This window comes from Aquila chrysaetos, chromosome 10, assembly GCF_900496995.4.
Source record: "Aquila chrysaetos chrysaetos chromosome 10, bAquChr1.4, whole genome shotgun sequence".
Classification (NCBI taxonomy): domain Eukaryota; kingdom Metazoa; phylum Chordata; class Aves; order Accipitriformes; family Accipitridae; genus Aquila; species Aquila chrysaetos.
In genome coordinates this window covers 25,571,788-25,578,147 of record NC_044013.1, presented here as the reverse complement: position 1 = coordinate 25,578,147, position 6,360 = coordinate 25,571,788, and the positions used below count along the sequence as shown (strand labels likewise).

At 45.5% G+C, this 6,360-nt stretch overlaps 1 long non-coding RNA gene across 1 annotated transcript; it reads right to left on the bottom strand.

The window, feature by feature from the left end:
* Positions 1-1,136: 1,136 nt before the first annotated feature.
* On the bottom strand, positions 1,137-3,508 carry LOC115347156. The gene is made up of 2 exons (XR_003925394.2): positions 3,312-3,508; positions 1,137-1,270 (listed from the first exon to the last, which is right to left on the bottom strand). It is a non-coding gene; the product is annotated as an uncharacterized LOC115347156 (long non-coding RNA).
* Between the last annotated feature and the right edge of the window lie 2,852 nt (positions 3,509-6,360).

Here is a 6,360-nt window from a genome sequence, read left to right as displayed (position 1 = left end):
TGAAGTGCGATGACTTAAAATATAAAAAGAGGAAGTGCTGAAAAAGTTGTAATATTTCCTGATGAGGAAGGGAAATTATCTGAGTATGCTTTAATTGCCTCTGTACCAAATTTGAAGGTGTTACACTGTTAGGAGCCTGTGCCTTTCCTAATTTGTTTTTTAACCTGATCAGAGTCATCTTAGCTTAACACAGCTGTACCTTTCTGTCTATGAACACAGCAGATTCCTAGCAGCTGTGGCCAGAAAAGCACATTACAATGTTCTAGACCCTCTCCTGTGGGATGTAGGCCAGGCAGTCCCACACGCTTTAAGAATACGTGTCCCAGGCTCTGCTCTCCCCAGGCTCCTGGGGAGCGAGGGCTCCAGCCCACTCTCCAGGCTGGTCCTCCCGCAGTCTCTGGCGCTGCAGGGGCTCCCGCTGACCACCCTGCGGGTGGGCGCCCGACTGTGGCCGAAAGTTCCTCAGCCAGACTCACCCGGGCTTACGTACGCTTTAGCTTCACTCGCCAGAAGGCAACCCAGAGAGCCTCAGGAGCCAGCACTGGCCTTGCCATGCTGCTGGCAAGCTGTGCTTTCTTTACCTAGGGCAGGAGCATGTGGGGGAAGCTCCGAGAGCACAGGGCAAGATGTGCTTACACAGCTCGCGGGCTCCGGTTCGCTCGCAGTACTGACATACCCTGGGAGTCCAAAGCGCTGCTGCTGCAGACCTTGGTGGCTGGAAGGAGTGATCGGGGAGGTGCTGTGAACGCTCCTCCGTAGCTGTCAGGTCCGGGGCTGTGCAATCAGGGGAGCTGTCTGGAATGTAGGGCATTGGGACAGCTGCAGCAGGCCAGGCGAGGAGCTCAGGAACGCCGCAACGCTTTGGATTTGGAAACCGTGACGGATACTTGTGCTTGCTGGTATCAGGGCCAGGAGGTGGAGCCCAGCTCGCTGGCTGTGTTAAGTGTTACTGGGCATCGGGGAGGGAGCCGAGGTGCATCTGACTACGTGTGAAATTTTGGAGGTGTGACACTGGAGAAAGAGGGGACCAAACTCATCTTAGACTTGAGAAAGCAGGTAACTTTTAAAAGTTTGTCACCTCTGATTTTAGGTTCTTAACTTTAGAAATGCTAATTTAATTTTTCTGCCAGTCAATATTGATTTAAAACAATTTAATTTTCCCATTAAAAAGAGAGTGGAGAATTTTCATATTCCAGTACAATTTCCATGATATCTGCCCCAGGGAAAGAACAGAAGAGCTTCAGAAGTTCATGCTCTTGTTAATGTGCTTCTGTGTTAGAAAAAAGATGGGCATTATTAGGTTTATTTCATTTTAGGAAAAAAAATACAAGTAACATACATATAACAAGCATCTAAAGAAATGAGGCATGTATTCGCCTTTTTATTATTGCTTCCTGCCTACAGTAATAACCTGTTCCTCATTTCAGTCCTCCTCCCCTTTTGTAATTACAACGTATTGTCTCCTATATATTAAAATGTTAATATAAAAGGCTAAGAAAGCCTATCATACCATATGTAATATTTTACATCTTCCTTTTTTTTCTTCAAGGTTCAGTCCTATATTGGTGTATGCCAGAAAAGTCTAGTAGCCGGCCGTGACATGACAAAACAATCTGTTTATTATCAGAAGCTTACCAACTAACCAATCTTATTTTTACAATCATTTCTGTCTAATGATACTGCTTATGAATAGATGGGTAGGGAAGGCTTGGGATCAAAGAGTAAACTGCAGATTTCACAATGTTTTCTTGGCAAAACAACATCTTGATTTAGCTACTGCACTGGAATCTGCAAACCTTCATTAAGTGTGTTTTTCCTGGGATTTCTTTGGCTACCATTTTATTTCCTGTCTTCGTATGACAAATCTTTGTCCATGACCGTTGAGCTGAGGTTGCTTTAGTCTGGCTTAGCATTTTAATAGAGCTGAGAGCATTCCTTAGGCAAGCATGCAACTCTTTTCCATAGGAGTATTTCAGGTCCAGAAACAGTCTCATTTTAGACCTCAGAGCAGGTGCTTAAAAGCTAGTTTCGAAGGGGGTGAGTGGGGTGTTGATCTGGCCTGGGATTCTGAGTGCCACTCCAAAGCAGCTGTCTTGGCACAGCAGCTGTTTCCACATCCCTCCCCACTCATCCACTCCGAAGGCAGCCACCGCTTTCAGACAATGCAGCAGCAGCATTCAGGCTGGGAATGCTGGGCTGGTGAGTCCCATCAGTGATTTCTGGATACTAGGGGGCTTTTTTCTGTGCTGCCCTCTTGGGTGCAGGAAGCCTGGGACTTGAGGACAAACTTGCCAGTTGTCTTTCTGGCATCCCATGATTCCTCCATCCTTTGAGAGCCAAGTCTTGTCAGTCAGCTTGGAGAGAGATTGCTCTGCACCACTGTCCTAGTGCCAATAACAGAAGCAGCTGCATGTGTCTTAGAAAGCAGGTGCTGTGCCATTTGGCATATCTGGCTGCAAGCAGAGGAGGAAGAAATCATGGAGCTCCTGGTAAACTAACTCTTCCTGAGTTAACTTCACCTGATGAAACTTTGTTGATGACCAAAGTGAAGGGGTAGCCAAAATTAGAAGATGACAATCATCTAGAGATTTGCCCCAGCATCACCCCTAAGGCACAGCAGCAGCAGACCAGTGTGAGGGCCTCCTCGGCATGCAGGATAGCTGGTCCTGCAGCTGAAAGATTGCTGTCCCACATTCACTAGTAGGGGTAGCAAGGGTACTAGTCCAAGCTAACCAATTTGTAAGCTTAGGATCTATTCCTCGACCTGTTGCCAGAGGGGTATGTACTGCACCAGAAGTAGCTGATGGCATAGATCTGCAAGCGTGGAGATCAGTGGTAGTTTTGCAATTCTGAGATTCCCAAATCTGGGATAGTGGCATGCACATGCCAGTTCAAAATGATATTTCAAACCTGCCTTATTTTCTGCTTCACTGGCAGACGAAGCTTTTCACAGTCACTTGGGTTGGAGAAAGAATTTATTTAACTTGTGAAACGCCTGAAGGTCTCGGAGATGAAGAGGTGCAATGCTCCTGCCTATTAATTGGTCCTGGCATTGGCAAATGGTTTGAGGAAAGAGCTATTAAGTGTGGCTGAAGGGCAGAGCTGGAGTTCTGCAGTAGGGTGCTCTGCGGTGGCATGGCAAAAAGGGACGGCCTGTGGTGTAGGTAGGGATGTGTGAGAAAATACTCTTGTGAGAAAATACTTAATGCAAACAATTGTGGGGCTGTGGTTAGGCTTGAGGTTACGGGGTTGGGTGGGAACATTGTGATAACACCACATCAGCTCGGGGAACTGTTTTTGCAGGTACCTACCTTACTTTTGCTAAATTAGTGATTGCATGTGCTGTCTGTCTGCCATTCTGCAACAACTCCCTTCAAGTCTTCGCCTGTGTGGCCAACGAGAGCTCAAACAACTTTCATTCCTTTCCTTCTTATTTCTGCCTGAAGAGAAGAACCAGACAAACACCAGCACACTCTGTCTCTCTCTCCCTTAGTTAGGCACTGGTTTTGTGATGTCTCGATACTGCAAGTGCTGTAAAAAAAGAAATAGTTCAGTGTTTATAGCAGCAGTGATGCAACATTCATTCTTCTGATCTCTGCAATTCCGCTCCCATAGTTGTCTCCCAGGCTTGGGAGATGAGAGATACTGGGAGGAAAAATTAGACACACGCTTTCTGCACAGGAGCATTATTGGCACAGGCCTTGTTTTGAGGCACTTACAGCAGTGAATGGCTACTGGGAGGAGTGGGAAGAGAGGGGATTTGCATGGGCTAGGAACATGGGCCAGCCAGGTGAGGATCGGAGTGTACAGGGGGATATGCAATACTAATTGCAGGGCCGAATCAGTAAACATTTTATTGATGTTTTGCCAGGTGGCTTTTGTGCGTAAGTCAAGTACACACTCTCTGTAAACCCCGTGTCTCCCTGGCTGAGCAGGAGTGAGCACTGAGCGTGCAGGCAGCAGGATGGCACCCAGCCCCGGCACTGGGCGTGCGGGGACAAGCATGGCGTTTGGCTGTAGAGGATGCCCCATTTCATGCCCTGTGACAGGGCCTGCACTCATCCTGCCACCTCACCACTGCAGACGTACACCCAGGGAAGCATTGCTGGCCTGAGTAAAGGGTTAGGACGTGCAGCCTGCAGGGCTAGAGGAAAGGGGGACCTACAGAATCAGCCAGGAGGCAGTGAAAATGGAAAAGATGACTAAGAGGTGTCTGGGGAGAGGGACTACTGGTTTGCCAGGGCCCTTTGCTATTCAAGCGCCAGCACAGCAATCTGTGTTGCAGATGACATTTCCTGGTGCAGTTGCCATTTCAAACAGGTGATGGGAAGAGGAGAGGCTGAAAGGGACTGGTCCTGGAAAAGTGCCTTCCACCCTAAATGCTTGTACCTGCTGATTATCCCAGCAGACCAGCTCAAGTCAATGTGACCCACAGGGCTTTTGTCAGGATGATGGTGAAAGTCTGTTCAAAGTCAAGGGAAGGATTTTAGCAAGTTTTGGTGTTTTCTCTGTATTTCTCTGAGAGGTCTTTTATCACATGAAGAGACTTTGCTGTACTTTCATCCTCATCTAAATCCAGCCTCTTCTTTTTAATGCTATTTCCATACACCTCTTCCTTTTCACTTACTACACCTTAGCGCTTTTTCCTGGCATACTCAAAAAGCAATTCCTCCATAGTTACTGAAGTCACTCTTCGGCTCTTCCTCACAAAATTCTACTAATGTCACCTTTCCTTTTGCTCAGTACTGACTATTGTTTGTAATTCTGCTGAATGGCCTCTGTCATTATGTTTTGTGCCTACTTATGTCAGGATATGCAGCGATGTTGTCACTCAACACCACCTCTTTCTTTTTGAAGCCTTCTGTCCACTAAAACTTTTTCTAGCAATGTCAAAATCTGTTTTCCCTCTTTGTGCTGAGAAAGATTTGTTTCATCTCTGCTCCATTCGTTGCACAGCTCTTCATAACGTTATGTTGCTTATTCACTGTCAGACATTAGCCTGCACTCGCCCTCGTCTTAACTCAAATGTCTAAATTCTTTTATCCGGTGAAACAATCCACATGTTGCATTCAGCGTTATTAACATTGTTCACTGTTTAATGTTGCTCTCTTCTCTCCGATCAGCGATCAAGGTAAGGGACGTGGCACTTAGACTATCCTCTCCCTTTGTATTCTTCTTCAGCTTCCCGCCCTCGGTTGCTGCGGCTCACCTTCACCTCTTCCTTCAATCGGATCCGAGCCCTTCCCCAGACTGGTTAGGTGGGGTGTCCATTAGCAGTAAATAGCTACTAAAAGAAATCATGGACTTTCTTTGGGTTTGTTTTCTGTATGTATGAACTACTTGAAAACCATCTGGGTTTTGCTTAATTTTAGAAAGATCCGGGAAGGAGTTACAACACTCCCCACAGCAGAGGAAAATTCTCAGGAACATACTGGCACACGACTTCCCAAAATAGTTAATGTCTTTATTTGGAGGAATGCACTGACCCGTTTAGGTGGCACGCTGCATCGTTCAAATGTGTCTGAAAGGTGCCCGCCGGTGGTGGTATTCAAATTCAACACCACCAGAAAAACACATGAACATTGGTAGATGCATGCCAAAATTTTCACGCAGGCTTCTAATTTTAGGTTTTAACCTTTCCAGTGCCCTGAAGATGCCTTCAAATCTCCAGAATCACTGACCTCTTCAGAAAATATTGGCCTAAATGCTTTACAAGTACTGTACATTGTTAAGAAAGTATTAACAAAGCTTTATAGAAATGAGTAACCTTTAATAATTGGCTTCAGCTTCTCAGGCAGGTGCAACTGCTTATTTTGAGAGAAGTGCTCAGTGCAGCTTGAGAAAGAACAGCCAATCCCCCTGCTAGCAGAGGAATGAAGACCAATAGGATGTAGTAGCAACTCAAGTATCCTTAATTTCAGACATCCTCGGTGACGTTGGCTTTCAGAACTGGAAGTGCCTGGATGTGACTGCATGCATACATGTGCACATTATGAAACAATTGATTGCTCAATGAGTATTTTTAATTAGTATTTTCTTTTTAAATGCTCCATTTACCCTCTTCACACAAGGTATTTTTGCCACGTGCAGTTTTTATTGGAGTAAACATACTCCCTTCAGATAGTTCCTTCAAGCCAATTCAGAGATATCTTGACCCTCTTTTTAATTTTTTTCCGTCCCATGACTCATTCCTTTAATCCCGCTTATGTTTTCTGAAGTGAACTCTACATAGTCATATTGACCTCAAGAGTTACAGACCCAAAGGACTGGGGCAGATGAGAGATTATATCAGATAAGAGAACTATTTTAAGCAAAATATTTTTCTTAGGTCATATACTTTTTAGACTTAATGTCTTTGTA